The sequence below is a fragment of the Ranitomeya imitator genome, chromosome 5, assembly GCF_032444005.1.
Source record: "Ranitomeya imitator isolate aRanImi1 chromosome 5, aRanImi1.pri, whole genome shotgun sequence".
Taxonomy (NCBI): domain Eukaryota; kingdom Metazoa; phylum Chordata; class Amphibia; order Anura; family Dendrobatidae; genus Ranitomeya; species Ranitomeya imitator.
Window position 1 is genome coordinate 330861708 of NC_091286.1, and position 12245 is coordinate 330873952.

Consider the following 12245-nt stretch of genomic DNA (forward strand, 5'->3'; position numbering starts at 1 on the left):
ATTTTTTACCTTGCAGTCAGGACAAATTCACATGGCACTTTTTTGGGTTGTCTAGTGTGCTGGATCAGTGTTTCATCCTATTTTGCCATCAATCAGTTTTTGTAGTGTGCAAAAAATCCAATTAATTGAGCTCCCTTAAGCCTCTCCTTGGAATCAATCAAAGAAATACAGAGCGAGATGCAACTGAGATGGGGCATCTGTGTTGAGTCCAATGGTATTTCTTTATACAGTCAGTAATATTTCATAAATTTATGTAATTAAAAGTCAATTGGAGTTGAAAATGTTGTATAATCTTCACTAATGCAGAAAATTGCAAAGTGCTAACAAAAACAAGCAACTTTGCCATTTTAATAAAAATCCTTTTTGTTCTCAAGAACAGAGGGATTTTTAATTTACCTAGGTTACCTAGGCAAAAAGCGCATGCGGTATACAGCCTGTAAACGCCACTTTGAAGCTGGCCGGATCACCAGATGTCCCTGCACTTTTCCCATGCTACAAAGGTAAAGCACTCATACCGCTTGTCACAACACAGTTGTCGGGTGACCCGGGACCAGGGGCTCCTTCCCTGTCCCTAACTTTAGGGGGCGCACTAGCTCGTTCTTTTCCCCGAGGTACTTCTGAAGGTGAAGATGCTGGGGCCTCCACTCTTGCCTTATCTTTTGAGTCAGACCTCTGTCTTTTCTCTTCCCACACCCAGGGAAGAGGGGTGCTACTGTGCACCGTAGTACACCAACCTGACAAACAAGGCAACACAAACAAGGGTTAACAGAAAACTCAAGGCATATAAAATATTCACTCACATATAACAGAGGAATGCATCGGGGTGTGGAAGTAGGGGAATAAACTAAAGTAGAGAAAGATAGGGAATTACCACACATACAAACCAAGCAACAGTCACAGGACTCCTCCAACACTCCTTTTCATATGAACACTTCTCTCTCCAGAAGCCATTTAGCAAATGCTAGCTCTGACAAGGATTTGCAACATACCCAAATTACAAAGGGGGAACGGAGTGGCTAACTAAGCTCAGCTGCAACCACAGAGATTTCCAACATGGCCGATTAACCCCTGTTCTGCCAGAAAGAATAAACACAGTTAAAATGAAGGAGACGTGTTTCTTCTTAGCACCGGAGTAGGAGCAATCAGATGCTGCGGTCTTCTGGCTTCACACTGTCGCGGTTACCCTGTGATGCCGCTTGTCCAAACTGCTAATCTCCAGAGCACACCGCCCCCTTGAGAAAAAGAAAGCCAAGAGGAAAGGGACACCTGTGATTATGAAGAATAAAGGTGAGACAAACCCTTTTATTTACCTCCCATTTTTAGATGTAGTACTTTTCTAATAAAATCAGATTTTATAAAACACAATTAAAGGGTTATACACATCTCGGTCATTAAATAGCCACACCCAATAATTTATATGGAAGTTAATGAAAGCGCATAGTGCAGCCACACTCAGCAGTTTTGCTGTCCCACCTCCTCTAGCCATCAACTGGACTCTGTATACTTGTTTTAAACATGAAATGGGAATGTCTTCTTATATTACACTGCAAAAATTATGAGAATACATAATGAGGTGTATGGTTTCCACAGAGTCTGAAACCAATTAAACCCCCAATACTTGCAACCCAACCAACATATTAGATTTCTTTAAAGACATATTGTGAGACATCAACAACAAAATGTGACCTTTGGGTAGCAGAAGAATTTCTCCCTTCATCCTAATATACTAGGCTCTGTGTAAAGTAAGGGACCTGGTATTATGTTTGATGTACTTGTCTAAAGTTATAATGTGTTTATAGAATATCCTTAAAGAAGCAATCCCATCTATATTTTTTTATTAAAAGTGTATGTATGAGTGTGTTAATGTACTCACCTACAGCCCCTCCAGGATCTGGTGCCATTCTGCGTCCATTCTCCTTTACATCACCACGATTCAGACATGACAGCTCAGTCAATGCTCTACATGTGAGTCGGAAGTCTCTCTTACAATGTGATCCTGAGCCTCATTCTGACACTACACAGACTTACATTGTAAAAGTCACTTTCAGGTCACACAGAGCAAAACGTGACCTGGATAGCCTCTGCAAAGCGATGATGTCACTGAGAAGCAGAACAGAATGGCGCTAAATACCGGAGGGAGTAGCAGTAGGTAAGTATATTAATACATTCACACTACATTAAATGTGCATATAAATAATAATTCAGGCATTTAATAAAAAATATATAAATGGGACTGCTTATTTAGTTTGGTTTTGCAAATAAATCTTTATAAATTTGGCTATAGGCTGGTCATATGCAGGAGACCTTTATTCGTTAAACGTTCTTTCCAACTAGCTCTCCCTACTCTCCCATACATATTAACACTTCACTAAGCATTTATGCATTTTTAACAAGGAGAGAGGAGAAATCTGCTGTTAGCGTAAGTTCACACAAAGTCTTTTTCAGGAGGGCTCGCTATGAATCCCACCTGAAGAAGCACCCTGAAAACTTTCCAATGAGTGATCATATGCACTTCTTTGTAAAAATTAATCGCTGTTCATTAGAGGTGAGCAAACCTGAACTGTTAAGTTTGGTGTTCGTACCGGAAGTACATATAGTGCATGGTGCTGAATTCCGAACACTGACTTCTTCCTCAAGTCCGTTTAGTGTTCGGAGTTTGGATGCTGAGAGAGAGTGAGATGCTCACTGCTTACTACCTGAAAACACGCATAACAAAGGCTTTTGCCTACATGGTTACCTGTACATGCATCCTGTAGGTCTTTCATGATAGGTCGTACATGCTCATTACATAACTAATATTCTGCTATGGTGGATATTAGTGATGAGCGAATATACTCGTTACTCAAGATTTCTCGAGCATGGTCGGGGGTCCTCCGAGTATTTTTTAGTGCTAAGAGATTTAGTTTTTCTTGCCGCAGCTGAATGATTTACATCTGTTAGCCAGCATAAGTACATGTGGGGGTTGCCTGGTTGCTAGGGAATCCCCACATGTACTTATGCTGGCTAAGGCTAGGGTCACATTGCGTTATGTGAACCCGTTTAACGGATTACGTTACACCGCGGCATAACGCAGTGTAACGTAGTCCGTTAATGCCGCCATTGCCTGTAATGGAGAACGCTAGCGATGTGCCGTCATTTGAGTGACGGACCGCGAATGCTGCAAGCAGCATTCGCGGTCCGTTCCTCGCTAGCGCATCTGCGCTAGTGGGATCAGCAAACACGATCCCTTTTGGGACATTGCGTTAGCGCAGTCCGTAGCGCTATGCGCTAAAAGGACTGCCCTAACGCAATGTGACCCTAGCCTAACAGATGTAAATCATTCAGCTGCGGCAAGAAAAACTAAATCTCCGACCAGTAAAAAAATACTCAGAGGACCCCCGAGCATGCTTGATAAATCTTGAGTAACGAGTACATTCGCTCATCACTAGTGACTATCCAATTTGCAGTGAAATGATGTATGTGTGATTGTACCATTCTCACTTCCAGGGTGGTTGGGGTACTCTACACCCCTTCTATTATAGAATGAAAATATATAAGAAATATATAAGAAAAGAAATTGTAGTGAGCCCCCTAGTTTGATGATTGTAAAAAAAGACCTTTATTGAATAAAAACAATCTTGGTCCAGGCATGAATGCACACCAGCTGAACCATAAAGGGACCGTAAAATGGTAAAAAAAATAAAACCTACGAACTCACCACTCACCTCTCCAGCCCCCTTCTCTACTTGCTCTCCCCCAAATCATCCTTCACACCTCTATTTCCTGCTGTCTCACAATGAAACTCCCGAGCATCTTCACGCTATGTCTGGCACATTCCTGTGCATGTGCAGGATCCTCCCGGGCCTAGCCACAGCCAGAATTCCCTGCATAGAGTGATCGTCATAAGGTTATGACACATATACAACACGCCCATTAGGCTGGGTTTTCGACGCAGTGACATCCCGGGCCTAATAGTAGCTGAAAGGCCTGGCCTAGTCTGAGGATGCTCAGGATTGCAGAGTGTCTTGGAAATAAGAAAAGGCGTCTAAGACTTTATCGGAAAGCGTGGAGTGAGCAATGGAGGTGAGGTGAGTATTAGTTGGGGTTTTCTTCTACATCTCATTTTTGTTATTCCCTTGGGTCTCTCCATACCTGATGGCATAAAAAGGGAAGTTCAAGTCGCGGAGAATAAATTTGCTGCAAATCTAATTTCCCAATAAAATCTGTGCGATTTGATTTGGGAAGTTTGAATCTCATTAGATCTGGTCATCTTTAGCATTGATGTTGTCTGATCAGCCTTGGCAGTCCTAGGGTATTTGCACATGGCATCTTTTGATTTTGTTCGTTTGCCCACTATAATTTTATGAGTAGGTTAATTTTAATATTGAGAGATAGAATATCAACATTAAAATCCAGAAAATCACATTGTATAAATTATTTAAATTTATTTGCATTTTGCAGTGAGAAATAAGTATTTGATCCCCTACCAACCATTAAGCGTTCTTGCTGCTACAGACCAATTAGACACCCTTAGCACGTTACTTGCATTAAAGACCGCTGTCTTACATAGTCATCTTTATGAAAGACTCCTGTCCACAGACTCAATTAATCAGCCAGACTCTAACCTCTACAACATGGGCAAGACCAAAGATCTTTATAAGGATGTCAGGGACAAGATCATAAACCTGCACAAAGCTGGAATGGACTATAAAACCATAAATAAGACACTAGGTGGGAAGGAGACAACTTTTGGTACAATAGAAATAAAAATGGAAGAAATGCAAAATGACTGTCAGTGGACATCAATCTGGGGCACCATGCATAATCTCACCTCGTGGGTTATCCTTGATCAGGAAGGTGAGAGATCAGCCTAAAACTACACGGGGGAACTTGTCAATGATCTTAAAGCAGCTTGGACCACAGTCACCAGGAAAACCATTGGTAACACATTATGCCGTAAAAGTTTAAAATCCTGCAGTGCCTGCAAAGTCCCCCAGCTCAAGAAAGCACATGTGCAGGCCTGTCTGAAGTTTGCCAATGAACACCTGGATCATTCTGTGAGTGATTGGGAGAAGGTGTTGTGGTCAGATGAGACAAAAATTGAGGTCTTTGACATTAACTCAACTCGCCGTGTTTGGAGTAAGAGAGATGCTGCATATGACCCAAAGAACACCATCCCCACTATCAAACATGGAGGTGGAAACATTATATTGTGGTGGTGTTTCTCTGCTAAGGGCACAGGACTACTTCACCTCATCAATGGGAGAATGGATGGAGGCATGTACCGTAAAATCCTGACAACCTCCTTCCCTTCGCCACGACATTAAAAATGGGTCGTGGCTGGGTCTTCCAGCAATACAATGGCCCAAAACATACAGTCAAAGCAACAAAGGAGTGGCTCAAAAAGAAGCACATTAAGGTCAGGGAGTAGCCTAGCCAGTCTCTAGACCTTAATCCCATAGAAAACTCATGGAGGGAGTTGTAGCTCCGAGTTGCCAAATGACAGCCTCAAAATCTTAATGATTTAGAGATGATCTGCAAAGAGGAGTGGACCAAAATTCCTCCTGATATGGGCGCAAACCTCATCATCAACACAAACAAAATCCGACTGCTGTGCTTGCCAACAAGGGTTTTGTCACAAAGTATTAAGTCTTTTTTTGCCAGAGAGAACAAATACTTATTTCTCACTGCAAAATGCGAATAAATGTATATAATTTATACAATGTGATTTTCTGGATTTTATTTTTGATATTCTATCTCTCAATGTTAAAATTAACCTACCCTTAAAATTATATACTGTTCATGTCTTTGTCAGTGGGCAAACTTACAAAATCAGCAAGGGATCAAACACTTATTTACCCCACTGTATAATTTTTTAAGCCGAAAACGCCGGCAGTGTTTTCCATGAAGCAACGTTTCTAATGTGTCTTTGTATATCTATTGTGGGGACTTGGCCACTGGCGTTTCCTCTTTAAATTTATATACAATATAGGGTCAGCTTCTAAGCAGAAGCCGAGAAGAAGAATGGATCGGTGACTTCCTTTAGCTATTTCACAGCTGTTTAAGCATAAATACAGGTAAAAGAAGTTACAGAAGATGGAACACATGCACAACATGTCATTTTGACATTGCTGCGCATATGGTCATTTTTTTTACTGCCTTTTCAAGTGGGTTCCAGAATCCACCTAAAAAAGAAATAATGTGCACATACTATTATAGTTCCTTCTCACAGCACGATCTTGTTATCTTCTTGTTCTTTGGTATTGGGAAATAGTCCGTTGACGTTGACAAGTGCATTAGGGTTTATACTCAGACTTCTTGTCTTTATGTCCAGTTCTTAATAAACTGAGCCTGTAGTCTAATACATTTAGAAGTATGTAGAGGAAACACAATTGGTTTACCAGTGACCTTTCACATTATAGATAACCTTATCTGATGTTTGCTTTTTTAATCTGGATTTAACACGACTGCTGCCTAGAATATGAGATTACTGATTAGTGGCTGTGGCAAATTGCATTCAGCAAAGAATGTTGGTATTAGTAAGATATTTCTACCTGGCTACAGGAAAAGTGAACTGCTCACCTATATCAAGAAGGTAGCGAGAAAAATGTCAGGAAGAATTATGCTGTACTGGAAATGGGTTTTCTGACAGTCATTGAAACCGAAAAAAAATGTATATTTTACATGATCTATCTGCTTCGGGACATCACAGAATTTAAACTGTGTATATAGTACAGAGTTTTTCTATTTAGGGGAGCTCCATGGGAGCATTTGTTAGAAAAACCCTTTTGCTGAAGACAATGTATTACTGAATTTAAAGGGTTGACCAAGTTTTACAATACAGTTTCAATAGCTTTCAAATAGCTTACACAATGAAGACAATCGTTTTTTTAAATAGTTGTAGCTTCTCTTATGAATTACGGTAAATGTTGATAGATTACGGTATGCGAATGCACCAGTGGTTCTAATAGAAGAGAATCCCAAGGTCCTATTGTTATACCATGAATATCTCTAGAGGGAGAAGACCCTTTAAATAACACAATATACTGGGTAATGTACTATAACTACCACTTACATGAATAAAGCATTACTCGTGACTACAAACCTGCGTTTTTTTAATACCATCTGGTTATAGGTTTCTTAGTCATCCACTTCTCCATGTTGTTTTTTTTTTTCTTTTAAAGTATGTGAAAAATAAAGCTATAAAGTGCTGTCAAGCAAGGGTACTGTAGGTCATGCCAATGTTCTGGGCGAGAAGCCATTATTCAATTAACATTACTTCATCATTGTTACTAATAGCGCTTGAGTGGATGGTTAAGTCATTCCACTGGAACCCTACCCTAGAAAGTACAAATGCTTGTGAAGACAGGATTCTTACTTTTCCAGCTGAACGTATTGAATGATCCATCTACTATATAATTGTCTAAGGGTCACTTCCGTCTGTCCTTCTGTCTGTCTGTCACAGATATTCATTGGTCGTGGCCTCTGTCTATCATGGAAATCCAAGTCGCTGATTGGTTGCAGCAAAACAGCCACGACCAATCAGCGACAGGCACAGTCCGGAAGATAACGGCCGCTCCTTACTCCCCGCAGTCAGTGCCCGGCGCCCGCATACTCCCCTCCAGTCACCGCTCACACAGGGTTAATGCCGGCGGTAACAGACCGCGTTATGCTGCGGGTAACGCACTCCGTAACCGCTGCTATTAACCCTGTGTGTCCCCAGCTTTTTACTATTGATACTGCCTATGCGGCATCAATAGTAAAAAAATGTAATGTTAAAAATAATAAAAACCAAAAACCTTCTATTCTCATCCTCCGTAGTCCGCTGAGCCTCACGCGCCTGCCGCCATCTTCCGTTCCCGGCGATGCATTGCGAAATTACCCAGAAGACTTAGCGGTCTCACGAGACCGCTAAGTCATCTGCGTAATTTCACAATGCATCCTGTGAACGGAAGATGACGGCAGCTGTGCACGTATCGCCGGAGCTTCCCTGGATCCCAGGGGTGAGTATATAACTATTTTTTATTTTAATTATTTTTTTAACAGGGATATGGTGCCCACACTGCTGTACAGTCATGGCCAAAATTTCTGAGAATGACACCAAAATTATATTTTCACATGATCTGCTGCCCTCTGGTTTTTATTAGTGTTTGTCTGATGTTTATATCACATACAGAAATATAATTGCAATCATATTATGAGTACCAATAGGTTATATTGACAGTTAGAATGAGTTAATGCAGCAAGTCAATATTTGCAGTGTTGACCCTTCAAGACCTCTGCAATTCTCCCTGGCATGCTCTCAATCAACTTCTGGACCAAATCCTGACTGATAGCAGTCCATTCTTGCATAATCAATGCTTGCATTTTGCCAGAATTTGTTGGATTTTTTTTTGTCCACCCGTCTCTTGATGATTGACCACAAGTTCTCAATGGGATTAAGATCTGGGGAGTTTCCAGGCCATGGACCCAAAATCTCTATGTTTTGTTCCATGAGCCATTTAGTTATCACCTTTGCTTTATGGCAAGGTGCTCCATCATGCTGGAAAAGGCATTGTTGGGCGCCAAATTGCTCTTGGACGGTTGGGAGAAGTTGCTCTTGGAGGACATTCTGGTATCATTCTTTATTCATGGCTGTGTTTTTAGGCAAGACTGTGAGTGAGACGATTCCCTTGGCTGACAAGCAACCCCACACATGAATGGTTTCAGGATGCTTTACAGTTGGCATGAGACAAGACTGGTGGTAGCGCTCACCTCTTCTTCTCCGAATAAGCTGTTTTCCAGATGTCCCAAACAATCGAAAAGGGGATTCATCAGAGAAAATGACTTTGCCCCAGTCCTCAGCAGTCCACTCCCTGTACCTTTTGCAGAATATCAGTCGGTCCCTGATGTTTTTTCTGGAAAGAAGTGGCTTCTTTGCTGCCCTCTTTGAAACCAGGCCTTGCTCAAAGAGTCTCCGCCTCACAGTGCGTGCAGAAGCACTCACACCAGCCTGCTGCCATTCCTGAGCAAGCTCGGCACTGCTGGTAGTCCGTTCCCGCAGCTGAAACAGTTTTAAGATATGGTCCTGGCACTTGCTGGTCTTTCTTGGGCGCCCTGGAGCCTTTTTGACAACAATGGAAGCTCTCTCCTTGAAGTTCTTGATTATGCGATAGATTGTTGACTGAGGTGCAATCTTTGTAGCTGCGATACTCTTCCCTGTTAGGCCATTTTTGTGCAGTGCACTGATGGCTGCACGTGTTTCTTTAGAGATAACCATGGTTAACTGAAGAGAAACAATGATACCAAGCACCAGCCTCCTTTTAAAGTGTCCAGTGATGTCATTCTTTCTTAATCATGACTGATTGATCGCCAGCCCTGTCCTCATCAACACCCACACCTGTGTTAATGGATCAATCACTAAAACGATGTTAGCTGCTCCTTTTAAGGCAGGACTGCAATGATGTTCAAATGTGTTTTGGGGGTTAAAGTTCATTTTCTGGGCAAATATTGACTTTGCAAGTACAGTAATTGCTGTTAAGCTGATCACTCTGACTTTCAGGAGTATATGCAAATTGCCATTAGAAAAAATGAAGCAGTAGACTTTGGAAAAATTAATATTTGTCTTATTCTCAAAATTTTTGTCCATGACTGTATACTACGTGGGCTGTGTTAGATACCGTGTGGCTGCTATATACTGCATAGGCAGTGTTATATACTATGTGGGCAGTGTTATATACTACGTGGCTGTGCTATATACTACGTGGGCTATGTTCTACACTGCGTGCTATATACTACGTGGCCACTGTTATATACTGCGTGCGCAGTGTTATATACTACGTGGCTGCTATATACTGCGTGGGCAGTGTTATATACTACGTGGCTGCTATATACTGCGTGGGCTGTGATATATATTACATGGCCAGTACTATATACTGCATGGCCTGTGTTATATACTACGTTGCCTGTGTTATATACTGCGTTGCTGCTATATACTGCGTGGGCTGAGTTATATAGTACGTGGCTGTGTTATATACTGCGTGGCCACTGTTATGTATTGCGTGGCCTGTATTAACGCATCGGGTATTCTACAATATGTATGTATATAGCAGCCACATAGTATATAGCACAGGTCACGTAGTATTTGTCTGCTATATACTACAGGTCCTTCTCAAAAAATTAGCATATAGTGTTAAATTTCATTATTTACCATAATGTAATGATTACAATCAAACTTTCATATATTATAGATTCATTATCCACCAACTGAAATTTGTCAGGTCTTTTATTGTTTTAATACTGATGATTTTGGCATACAACTCCTGATAACCCAAAAAACCTGTCTCAATAAATTAGCATATTTCACCCATCCAATCAAATAAAAGTGTTTTTTAATAACAAACAAAAAAACCATCAAATAATAATGTTCAGTTATGCACTCAATACTTGGTCGGGAATCCTTTGGCAGAAATGACTGCTTCAATGCGGCGTGGCATGGAGGCAATCAGCCTGTGACACTGCTGAGATGTTATGGAGGCCCAGGATGCTTCAATAGCGACCTTAAGCTCATCCAGAGTGTTGGGTCTTGCGTCTCTCAACTTTCTCTTCACAATATCCCACAGATTCTCTATGGGGTTCAGGTCAGGAGAGTTGGCAGGCCAATTGAGCACAGTAATACCATGGTCAGTAAACCATTTACCAGTGGTTTTGGCACTGTGAGCAGGTGCCAGGTCGTGCTGAAAAATGAAATCTTCATCTCCATAAAGCATTTCAGCCGATGGAAGCATGAAGTGCTCCAAAATCTCCTGATAGCTAGCTGCATTGACCCTGCCCTTGATGAAACACAGTGGACCAACACCAGCAGCTGACATGGCACCCCACACCATCACTGACTGTCGGTACTTGACACTGGACTTCAGGCATTTTGGCATTTCCTTCTCCCCAGTCTTCCTCCAGACTCTGGCACCTTGATTTCCGAATGACATGCAAAATTTGCTTTCATCAGAAAAAAGTACTTGGGACCACTTAGCAACAGTCCAGTGCTGCTTCTCTATAGCTCAAAAGTGGCTTTACCTGGGGAATGCGGCACCTGTAGCCCATTTCCTGCACACGCCTGTGCACGGTGGCTCTGGATGTTTCCACACCAGACTCAGTCCACTGCTTCCTCAGGTTCCCCAAGGTCTGGAATCGGTCCTTCTCCACAATCTTCCTCAGGGTCCGGTCTCCTCTTCTCGTTGTACAGCGTTTTCTGCCACATTGTTTCCTTCCAACAGACTTACCATTGAGGTGCCTTGATACAGCACTCTGGGAACAGCCTATTTGTTGAGAAATTTCTTTCTGGGTCTTACCCTCTTGCTTGAGGGTGTCAATGATGGCCTTCTTGACATCTGTCAGGTCGCTAGTCTTACCCATGATGGGGGTTTTGAGTAATGAACCAGGCAGGGAGTTTATAAAAGCCTCAGGTATCTTTTGCATGTGTTTAGAGTTAATTAGTTGATTCAGAAGATTAGGGTAATAGGTCGTTTAGAGAACCTTTTCTTGATATGCTAATTTATTGAGAGAGGTTTTTTGGGTTATCAGGAGTTGTATGCCAAAATCATCAGTATTAAAACAATAAAAGACCTGACAAATTTCAGTTGGTGGATAATGAATCTATAATATATGAAAGTTTAATTGTAATCATTACATTATGGTAAATAATAAAATTTAACACTATATGCTAATTTTTTGAGAAGGACCTGTATATGGCTCCTATATACTTTGTGGCCTGTGCTATATACTATGTGGCTGCTATACACATACATAAATACATATTCTAGAATACCCGATGCGTTAGAATCGGGCCACCATCTAGTAGTAAAATATTTTTGTACACCATATTTAATGCAAGTAGTAAAATAGCAATAGCATTTATTTTTAATAATAAGAGAACACAAATACAGAAGACTAGATAAGAGAAATTTTCCTTTTTAGGCCTCTTTTAGTAATCTGTCTTTCACATACTTGTTCTACCTGTGTTTTTCATGGAAAGAATATGTACCTATTACAGTCTATGGTGCCGTTCACATGTCTTTTTTTTTCACGGTTCCAAATCACACTTACAATCTTTTTGGTCCATGAAATTCATTGGCAACACACAAATGCTATCCGAATGCAATACAAATGTTATCCATTTATAATTGTAATTGGTAGGAGAAGCTTTGCAATGGTTTTTTTTCCCATTTGGCATGCAAGAAAATCATTGATGGTAAAATTTGACGCTCAGGCCAAACACTGATGACAATCTG

The 12245-nt window shown here is 41.2% G+C and overlaps 1 protein-coding gene across 2 annotated transcripts in view; it reads left to right on the forward strand.

The window, feature by feature from the left end:
- BACH2 (BTB domain and CNC homolog 2) overlaps nucleotides 1-12245 on the forward strand; it is a 433614-nt gene that overhangs the window by 325789 nt on the left and 95580 nt on the right. The gene's annotated exons all lie outside the window — the stretch shown is intronic.